This window comes from Tenrec ecaudatus, chromosome 8 (genome assembly GCF_050624435.1).
Source record: "Tenrec ecaudatus isolate mTenEca1 chromosome 8, mTenEca1.hap1, whole genome shotgun sequence".
NCBI classification, from domain to species: domain Eukaryota; kingdom Metazoa; phylum Chordata; class Mammalia; order Afrosoricida; family Tenrecidae; genus Tenrec; species Tenrec ecaudatus.
Window position 1 is genome coordinate 106,533,629 of NC_134537.1, and position 11,260 is coordinate 106,544,888.

The following is an 11,260-nucleotide window of genomic DNA, read 5'->3' on the forward strand; positions in this document are numbered from 1 at the left end:
TAGAGAAACAAAATCAGAATGATAATAATTTTATATATTTATACAGATAGGTATATAACATAAGAAATAAACAGTTAATTAAATTATAAAGCAGTACAAATGGCTTAGTACAACTCACTCCCGTAAGACAGTTGTGAGACACTGGCAGTCCTTCAAGTCTTGAGGGCCACCAGGTAGTCCTCTGTAAAAAGAAAAAAACTCAGGCCATCCGGGCACAGGCAGCAAACAGCAAGGCAGGTCACCAGCAGTCAGCCAGATGACACCGACAGTCCCCAGCTCAAGAGATGTAAATCCCAATGGTGTGGCAAAGCAGGTCATGAAGGAACCTCAAGTTACAGCGACACAGTCCATGGGTTAGGTGCCCACAGGTAGTGTAGCTTGCAAAGTGAGGCACAGAACAAGCAAGGCAGCCACACAATAGTCCAATGATCAAAGAGCAAGAGACAAAAAAGGCAAGGCTCGCAGAGTCTTTTCTCTCTGCCCTTCAGTTAAGCCTACATGTGTTTATCGACCAGGCTGGCACAATAAACTAAGCACCTCAGCTGTCTGCTTCCCAGTCTATGGCTCTTGGTCTCTGGCAACAGGATAACATCATGGGTGCCTCTGACCATATCACTCAGTGGATCTTTTGTTAAAACCATATTTACAGAATCGCAGAATCTGACGTGATCACCTCGGAGCTAAGAAAGACAAACTGGCAGTAATGTGGACTTGTAGTACAGGCCACTGGTCTGTGCGCAGGAGTCGGGGTCGGGGCAGGACCAAGCCATTTACAATGCTTCAGACAATAGCAATGGGTTCCAACTGATCCCATATTAAAAAAAAAAAACACATCACAAGCCCACTATGTCGACAGAGAGCCATGAGCTCCTGCGTTGAAGGACAAACTCCAGCACCAGAACCCCCCAACCCCGCCCCTCCCTTCTCCCACCGCCGAGGAGTCGATTCAGACACCAGCATCCCTGGGAAAGGAGAGAATTGCCTCATGCGGTTTCCAAGGCTATAATCGTTACAAGAGGAGCTCTAGCGGCATTGTGGTTAAAGAGCGTGGCTGCTAACCAAGGCGTGGCCAGTTGACCCCATCCGCCACTCGGCAGGGGATAATATGTGGTTTTGTTCCAGTCAAGATTGGCCCCCAGGAAACCCTATGGGGCGGTCCTTCTCTGTCACTGAGTCGCTGTCAACTGCCGGGCAGTCGGTGGGATGTAGTTTCATGTTCTCAGTGAAGTGGACTGCTGGGGCCTCCACCCACACAGCGGCTGGTGGCTCCCATCTCCAACCTTTCTGTGAGCCACCACAGAGCATGGGAAACGGTTCCTGGTGGCCTCTGAGCACCTTTCGGTCTTCGTCCGTCACCTCCACGGGGGTTATGCACCAGCATATTTTTTTTCCCCGATGTGTTCTCCCCCAGTGCCTCCCTCCCACTTCCTTTTAAAGACAGTGAGGCATGGCACTTCTGGGTGAACCCAAAGCACCAGCCTTTCAGGTGAGTGTGCTAAGCTTTCACTCAATCCAGGGACTTCAGAAAGGTCGTTAGCTAGGGCTTTTAAGGAAAAAACTGGGGAACCATGGAAAATCTTAGCCAATAAGGTTCTCCTCTGAACACAATTGCTCTTCATCCCACGTCGTCTCCAATATGGTTGATGGCCCCAGTGCCACCACAGAGCCCGCCCTATGGGCCAACGAGTCGGCATGAATGCTTCCAAAGACGCACAGGTCACCACGGCTTTACACCTGCAAAATGCTCCCAGATGTTCACTATTAGATAGGTCCAGGACGTCTTCCGAGGGTGGTAGACAGTCTCAAGAGCAGGAATACATTAATGAAAGGATGCGTGGAAAGGCAGTAAACCTAACCCAGATAAAGGGAAAAGCTGATTCTCCTAAGTGTGGGAGAGAAACTGATGTGGAAAATACAGTAGACATCAACTTTGGGCATAAGTTGTAACAAATCAAAACAAATCCAAAATTATCAGCTGGACTTTAATGAGGCAGGAAGTCATTTCCTCTGCCTTAGTATTGACCAACTCTCTATTGGATTCTTTTTTTTTAAGTATTGAATTCTTTTATGTAGATTTGAAGTCAGCAGAAAACCTGATAAACTACTCAAAAAAATCCCACTAAATTTCCATAAGGATAAAATGGGAGCTTGAAAATCTCAAGGGGAAAATTACACAGCCAAGCATTCTAGAAACACTGCTTGCATTCCTTTAAAATGCCTTTACCCTGAGCCACCAACCTTCTCGGGCTGAGAACCTACGCTGTCTGGAGCACACTCTTTCATGGCTTTGAGCGTTACAGAGATGAGACCCCTCCTGCTGTATTCATACTGCTTCAACTGCTGAGCTTTATGCCCTCCGATCCCCAGAGGCCCAGAATCTAGCATCTGTGGTGCCAGGTGTACAGGGTGGGGAGCTAGCTGACATGTCTGGACTCCAGGCAATACAGACCGCACAGAACTGACTGCACTGAGGTCTCGCCCCTTCCAGGGCCGTTACGTGGAGTCTGTGGTCCCTGTTAACCCTGGAACGTGTAATATTCTTCCCTTCCAAGTGAACCAGACGTAGGGACTCGATAATGAACATTTTCCTGTACTTGATTCATCACACCCATTGATCTTTCAATCTATCCAGAACTATTAGATCTTTTTCCCATCCGGGTACTAACCAGGCCCGACCCTGCTTAGCTTCCAAGATCAGACAAGCTTGGGCACGTCCAGGTTGGTATGGCTGTAGACTAATATATATTTTTAAAACTGCACTTCAAAGTGACCTTCCGTCATCAGTATAATTCCTTTCTATCAATTACTGATCAATTTCAAAGATTAGCTCTGGCTTCAGGGTGGTTTTAGAAGTAACTCTGGTGTTAACTCATTTTGCAGTAAAAAAAAAAAGATGTTATTCACTGCATTCGCCACCTTTTAACCTTGCTAAATTACATGTTGCTCGTCAAACCACAAGCTACAGTGAGAGGAAAAGAGAGAAAGCGCTATTCATTAAGACTGCATGAGAAGCTGCCTTACTGCACACATTGCCACTTCTTGGACAATTGTCCACTGAATGTTTTGGTTTTAGACTTTGTCCACATCCCAAACATAGCAAGCTACAATTATCGTTGAGCACCACTCTAAATAACCTTGTTGAAAAGAAGGTCAACCAGAAATAAATCTGCACTTCCTTGGGGTTCAAATGCCATATCTTTAACTTAATTATTGTGCAAATAAGCACACTTCTTTTATTTGATGTTATGGACCGTATGTAAAAATAGTGTCTAAGTCTAGATCCTCTAGAGCAGCAATACCAGTGGAGTATCGCTGTGGCCGCCCCCGAGTCCCAACTTGATGGGGCAGCCAAAGTTTTTCCAAATCTCATGGTTGCAGGGGCACACGATCCCAACACTGGCAGATCAAATGACAGGCTACAGGGTTCGCAGGGCTCCAGGAGCTGGCAAACTCCAAATCTCCAGGTCCGGCTGCTGGTTGATGTCCTAAAAACCAGAGGGCAGAGGATAATGAGCCAGTCAGCTGCAGGTGTGAGAAAGTGGAGTTTTGTCCAGACATTTACTGGCTGCAGGCATTTGCCTTCCAGCTGATGTTCCACATCAGATCAGCAGAGGCTGAGTACATACTCTCTGCCCAATCCCTGAGAACTGGGACCCAGCCATGTGGACCCGCAACCTGAACTGTCACATATGTCACAGGCTGATAAGATTAAAAACTAATGTTCAGGTTTTCAAACATGAGTGACATAGAGGTGGCTGGCAGACTTTATAAGTGCCCTTGGAATTGACTAATCGCTTTAAGCGTGCCAGGGAGACGAATTATTTAAATCAGATTTATGTTTACTCCTTTTAAGACCATAGCATCACAGTTATTTAAAGTAAGATTTAAGGGTTTTTTTTCACTTTTTAATTTTTATACTTTGACACTCAAAACGTCCTATAAGAAGAATTTTTATCTCTTAAAGGGAGGCATGCCCGCATTAATAAAACAACAGTTTTGGTTTTTTTTAAGTTTTGTTAGAAGTCATGTTTGTAAAGAGAAATGTCTGGCATAAGAAAGAATTTTTTTTTTAAGAAAGAATATTTTTAACGAATGATTTTTGTTCTGTTAGTTCTTGTTAAGGGGACTGCTTAGCATTTGAGAAACAAAAAATTCACCAGAAAGTCTAAGCAATAAAATGTGCCTTCCTATCCCCCCCACACATAACCCCCGCCGAAAAGATGTACAGTGTTTGAAACAGTACAGTAAGCGGCAGTCATGTCCTGTCCTATAGTGCCGCTATGAGCCGGAGTGTTAGGGAGTTTGTGTTTTAGGAAAACATGGTTCTTTCCTTCATTGTGAGATTAATTTAGGTAGTAGAAAAATCAAATATGGAATCAAAATCCAAAGGGTGAATTTTGAGTCCAGCTTTGCCTCAAATTAGCTGAGAGACCTGGCTTGGTTCCTTTAACGGTCATAGACAGAACTGTGTCCTTCCAAAATGTAAGTCAGCTTGGCTGGACCTTGATTCTCAGTGGTTTGGCATTGATATAACACGGTGATCAATCCCCATGATGTGATCAACCAATCAGTCATCGGGATTCGGTGCCATGCTACACCTTACTCAGGTACTGGATGAATGGGAAGCCTCCCTGGGAATGGTCTCACGCGCAAGCCCAGCGCCATGCCATCATTTCTGACTCATCCTGACCCTGTGCACGTTTCCAAGACGGTCATTCTCACTGGAGTAGAAAGCCCCACCTTTCTCCCGTGGAACGGCTAGTGGTTTCGAGTGACTGACCTCGCATTTAGCGGCCAGTCCGTCACCCACCACACCGCCAGGGTTCCATGTGTGGCCTATGGCACCTTTGCCTTAGAAGAGAGGAAATCAAAAGGAAGTATGCAGAAAGGAGGGACCCCAGTACCACGAAGATAGAGGGCTGGGAACAGAACTTGTCCTTTGGCTCCAGCTCCCTGCTCTGAGAACCTTCTAGATCCAGGGGAAACGCACACCAAGACACATGGAGACCCTCCCAAAGGGATGCTGGACCCACAGATGTTGAAAAGAGCAAAGAGCATTCCCCTAGAGCTAGCAGGCTGAGTTCACACGTCTAAGTTAAACCTGAGAACATACATTTGCGTGCAGAGCCCCTGTTACATTAGCACTAGATAAATAAGGTACTTTCTGAGCCTCATTTTTCTCCACTCTGGCTCAGCGCGTGATTGAGAAAGCTATACAGTGACAGCTCACTCATTTAACTCAATTCATTCCAAATTCGTGTTCAAACCTATTTGAGGTCTGGCACCTTCCAGGGCTGTTATTGTAAAGTTTGAGAACTGAACACATTTTTCCCACAATAAATAATGGAACGCCAAATAATTAGTTCGGAGACACAAAAATTACACTTATAAAATCATTCAATCACAATGGCGGCTTTTTAAAATTTTGTTTAATCATTTTATTGGGGGCTCGTACAGCTCTTATCACAATCCATACATACATGAATTGTGTAAAGCACATTTGTGCATTCGTTGCCCTCATCATTCTCAAAACATTTGCTCTCCACTTAAGCCCTTGGCATCAGCTTCTCATTTATCCCCCTCCCTTGATAATTTATAAATTATTATTTTGTCATATCGTACACGGTTTAACGTCCCCTTTCACCCACTTTTCTGTTGTTCATCCCCCAGGGAGGAGTCTATATGCAGATCCCTGTAATTGGTTTTCCACCTTTCCACCCCACCCTCCCTCCATGCTCCCAGTATCGCCACTCTCAGCACTGGTCCTGAAGGAATCATCTGTCCTGGATTCCCTGTGTTTCCAGTTCCTATCTGTACCAGTGTACATCCTCTGGTCTAGCCAGATTTGTAAGGTAAAATTGGGATCATGATAGTGGGGGTGGGGAGGTGGGAAGGGGAAGCATTTAGGAACTAGAAGGAAATTGTATGTTTCATCATTGCTACACTGCATACTGACTGGCTCATATCCCCTGCTCAAGACCCTTCTGTAATGGGATGTCTAGTTGTCTACAGATGGGTTTGGGTCCCCAATCTGCATTCCCCGTCATTCACAATGATTTGATTTTTTGTTCTTTGATGCCCGATACGTGATCCCTTCGACACTTCGTGATTACACAGGCTGGTGTGCTTATTCCATGTGGGTTTTGTTGCTTCTGAGCTAGATGGCCACTTGTTTGCCTTCAAGCCTTTAAGACCTCAGATGCTATATCTTTTGATAGCCCGGCACCATCAGTTTTCTTCACCACATTTACTTATGAACCCATTTGTCTTCAGCAATCCTGTCGACAAGGTGAGCATCATGGAATGCCAGTTTAATAGAACAAAGTATTCTTGCATTGAAGGAGTACTTGAGTGGAGGCCCAATGTCCATCTGCTACCTTAATACTAAACCTATAAATGTATGCACATAGATATATTTATCCATCCTCATATAGATATATTTACATAGGTACATGCCTTTATTTAGACCTCTATAAATGCCCCTTGCCTCCTAGCTCTTTCCTTTATTTCCTTTTACTTTCCTCTTGTCCCACTATCATGCTTAGTCTTCATTTGGGTTTCAGTAATTCCTCTTGGTTACATTACCCTTGATCATGCCCTACCAGGCCTCCTACACCCTCCTAACCACCAATTTGGATCACTTGGTGTTCCCTTGTCCCTGGGTTTGTTAACACCACTACCTTTCCCCCCATGGACCTCCTCTCCCATGTCCCCCTGGAGCCATCGGTCCCGTTGTTTTCTCCTTCAGATTGTTGATCCAGCCTATCTTATTTAGACAGACCTGCAGAGGTAATAACATGCACAAAAACAAGATAGAGGAAAACAAAGCAACAAAAGAAAACAAAACAACAACAAAAAGCCAATAACAAAACAAAGAAAAGCCTGTAGTTAGTTCAAGGACTGTTTGTTGGCCTTTAGGAGTGTTTTCTGATCGAGTTTGATAGGGTGCCAAACCCTGGCCCCAAAGTGTAATTTTGGTATTGCCTGAGGACTTCGTTGCTCTGTTCCCCTTGCTGTCCTGTTGCACGCCCTTAGTGTTTTGCCTCGGTGTGGTGGGATCTGATCAGGCGGAATTCCCACATTGTGTCTCCAGTGTTGTCCCCTGTAGGACTGTGGGTCAGTGAGGGATGTCATGTCTCATAGTGGGGCCGGCCACAATGGCGGCTTTTAGCCTTCTCACCCATCCCTGTCTCAAATGCACTGTCTCCCTCGAGTTGCTTCTGATGGATCCCAATTAACTTGGCTTTGCAACCTCTTCAAGCCTCTGGGTTCTTTGTTTCAGGGCCAACAATTTCACATGTTTTGCTATGCTAACTGCTGGAATCACATCCTCCCCCCACACATCCCCCAATATTGATCATGTCAATTCAGCCATGTTGTATTCAGCTACCAAAGCACACAAGCAGCGACCTGATTCACATTTGGAAATGATTTCTTTCTCTAACTCAATCATGGTTCTCACAGTTTTGCTCTTAGCTTTCCTGTTGGTATCGCTTTCTTTGGAGCCATGGTTACGCTGTTTTACACAAATGAAGTGTGAAACAGCACAGTGACCAATGTCTTAGCTCACTAACCCAAGAAGCCCTGCACGTTGTCTGTTGAATACACAGAAGTGTTACCTGTTTGTGTCGATGATAAGACGAAGCGCGTGACTCACTCCAGTCATACCAGTGTTTTCAAGTCAGATTTTCAGTTTGACAATCGTTACAAACACTGAGTTGCTTTTTATTTTAACTTTGCTGTTCAAGTCGTGGGACATTCGAGCCTACAGCCATTTGACAACCAAGACCTCACTCACGGTGTTAAAAAGGTGTGTGGAGGGCTCAAAGTCCTATTCAAATGTGGATTGGTTTTTGTTTATAGATCTATAGGGATTATGCAGCCAGCCAAGGGGAATGAATGAAAAGTCTACAAGAAATAAGATAGCTTGTGTATTTCCTACTAATCTTCCCCATAAATAGAGCTAGTCTTTATGAAACCCGCACTGTATCACAGGTACTATTTTACTTCAACTAAGATTAAGGAATAATTCATCATAATTGATATCCATTTATGAAATGGCAGAAAAGCCTACCATGTATCATTGTACACATAGTCGAACATTCAAGAACATGAATTTATATTTTATATAATTTAGTCAGTACCCAGCATGCATTTATTGACTACGTACCATGCGCCAGCCACTGCGCAGACTCTGGGTGAACACAACACAATACTCCCCACTCCCAAGACCTTAGCGGTGTAATGAGTGAGACAGATACCAAACCAAACTCCTAGTGAGTGGAACAATTAGGTCAGTGGTTCTCAACCTGTGGGTTGAGACCCATTTGGAGGTCGAATGAGTCTTTTACAGGGGTCACCCAATTCATAACAGTAGCAACATTACAGTTATGAAGTAGCAACGAAAATAATTTTGTGGTTGGTGGGGGGGCGGGTGTCACCACAACAGGAGGAACTTTATGAAAGGGGCGCAGCATTAGGAAGGTTGAGAACCACTGATCTAGATGGTGTCAGAAGCCCTGGGAAGTAAGAGCTCACCTCAGAGGGAAAGCTGAAAGCTACTTGGATGCAGGATAAAGCCCATCTTTCCAAGCAGAGGTGCTGAGGAAGGATAAGGAGGGGAGGGGAGGCGAGGGGAGGCGAGGGGTGAGTAGTAGAAGGAGTGAGATCATCTTGTAAGGGAAGCAAAGGTTTGAAAAAGGGATGAAATGTTCAAACATGAGAGATATGAGATCAAACATGTGGGATATAAAAGTACTTGAATGTGGCAATAATAAGAAGGAGGCTATTGTGGCCTTATACACAACAAAACAACAACAAACCAATGACAAACAAAACAAAAAGCAAAACACAACAAGAAAGAAAAGCTTGTAGTTAGTTCAAGGATTGTTTGTTGGCCTTTAGGAGTGTTTCCCAGTCCAGTCTGTTGGGGCACCACGCCCTGGCCCCAAAGTCCACCTTCAGCATTCCCTGGGGACCTCACCACTCTGTTCCCTTGTTCTGTTGCACATCCTTAGTGTTTTGCCTCAGTGTGGTGGAATCAGATCGAATGCAATTCCCACACTGTGTCTCCGGTGTTGTCCCCTGCAGGGCTATGGGTCAGTGAGGGACATCATGTCTCATAGTGGAATTGGCCATGTGGTCCTCTCTCTGCACTGGCTGCTCTTATTGGGAACATCATCCTCAAGGCCTGGTGAGCCAGACTGTGCTCCACTCTCTCCTCCTCCCTCTTCATCTGCTCCCATGTGCTCCTATCAGACATGTCCCTCTCCCGGAGCTGTAGATTCAGTGCCGTCCTTTGAAATAAATTCTTCTGGGGGTGGGGGAGACAAAGTCTCACTTCTAAGGAGCATCCTGGCTGTACTTCTTCCGAGCTAGATTTGTTTGTTTTTTGGCAGTCCAGGGCACTTTCACTATTCTTCAAGCACACCATGGTTCAAATGCCTTCGGTCTTCTGGGGCCTTTCTTGTTTATTGTCCAACCATGCCTGTCAGGGAACTGAAATGCCATGGCTGGGTCAGACACCCCGTAGTTCTCAAGCTGACGCCTTTGCTCTTTGACACGTGAAAGCGGTTCCGTGCAGCAGATTTGCCCAGTGCAGCGTGTCCTTTGACTGAGAGGCTGATACAGGAGTGCTGTTGGAATAGTGAGGGACACGCTGGAGAAAGAGGAGGCTGTCCACTCCCATAAAGAGCTACCATCGCTGAAACCCGCAGGGTCATTTTACTCCGCCCTTCAGGGTCAAAATGACTTGATGGCAGTGAGTCAAGTGAGCGTTGATTGTAGAGCCAAGTGAAAGGAAGTCCTTGACGACTTTAATCGTGTTTCTCTTTATCAGTGAGTTGTGTTTTGGGACTACGGTGAGGGTTCTTGTTTTCTAGAGAGATGTAATCCACCCTGAAGGCTGCGGTCTTTGATTTTCATCAGCATTTCAAACCCTCCTTGTTTTCAGCCGGCGTGGCAGTTAGACTTGATGTCAACGTGAACCTGTGTGAAAGTGCCAGGGTAGAATACAGCCTGTCGATGGGTGGTAGCCTGGTGATGCAGCCTTGAGCATGTGGTCTTTTTATAAGATACACAGGGACCTTTGCTCCCTCTTCTGGCTTCTTCCTCGCTGGGATTCTGTGTCTGCCTCCACAGGTAGCCCCATGTGGACTGTGGACCCTGGGAACCAACCAAAAGGTGCCAGCACTCTGCTATGTGCCCACCGGCCTTGGATGCCTGTGATTCTCCACTCGCTGGCCTGTGACCTCCCTGCTTCCTGCTTGTGTTTCAGCGACTCGCAGCTATGTGAATCTAGAGTGCCCGGCCAGCACTGGAGCCGTGGGCTAGGCTGGGCTGAGATACCGCCTTGAGTGGGACTGGGCTGGAATGCCTTCTTAATATAAGATTACTTCTTGATATACTTTCTTACCCACACATGAGTGGCACTGCTCTTGTCTCTCTAGGCAACCAGCCTAACACAGCAAGTGATAATGGGCCATCTACCTATCAAGGGTTGTTAATGAGCTTTCCTCAAGTCCTGATGCCAAATTCTTCAAATAGTCTAAGTTCTTGGTTTATGTGCTCAGCATACAGATTAGATAAGTGAAATGATACAATCCTGAGGTACACCTTTCGTGGTGTTCTGTCATGCAGTATCCCTTTGCTCTGTTTCAATGCCTACCTCTATGTGTTATAGACATTTCATAATAATGATTAATAATACTAGGAAGATACAGCAAATAATTATGTTATTGTTAATAGTCTTAGAAACCAATATTTGCAGTGAAAAAGGAGATATATATTAGTCTCACATGAGCCGATCCTTCTAAATATTTAAATTATAAGCAGCATTATGAAGCCCAATTTATTTCCTGTTTCTAAAAACACATGTTTTCTAGATGTGTCCAGTGCAGCCTAGAAGCCTAAATTCAGTAAACATTCAAGATAAATGACATCCAGACCTTTAAATAACATTTCCCCGAGATGCTGGGCCTGGGGGCTGAGGACCAGAGTGTCAGCAGACATCGAAGTCCATTGGCATAACGTAGTTCACAAGGACAGGGTTCTCCTTCCTGCTTTCATGGGTAGCACCTGGGGTGGTAAAAGCTTGTGAGCTGTCGTTTAAGGGGTGCATGCTGCTCTCTCCCTCTCTGGAAGGTAGAATGATGATGAAAATCTAAAGCCATAGAAACAATTAGTCCATTTAGTTTAACGAGCAATACAAACATCGGTATCTAAAACCCTGAGACCAGAAGGATTACGTGGCGCCCAGTTT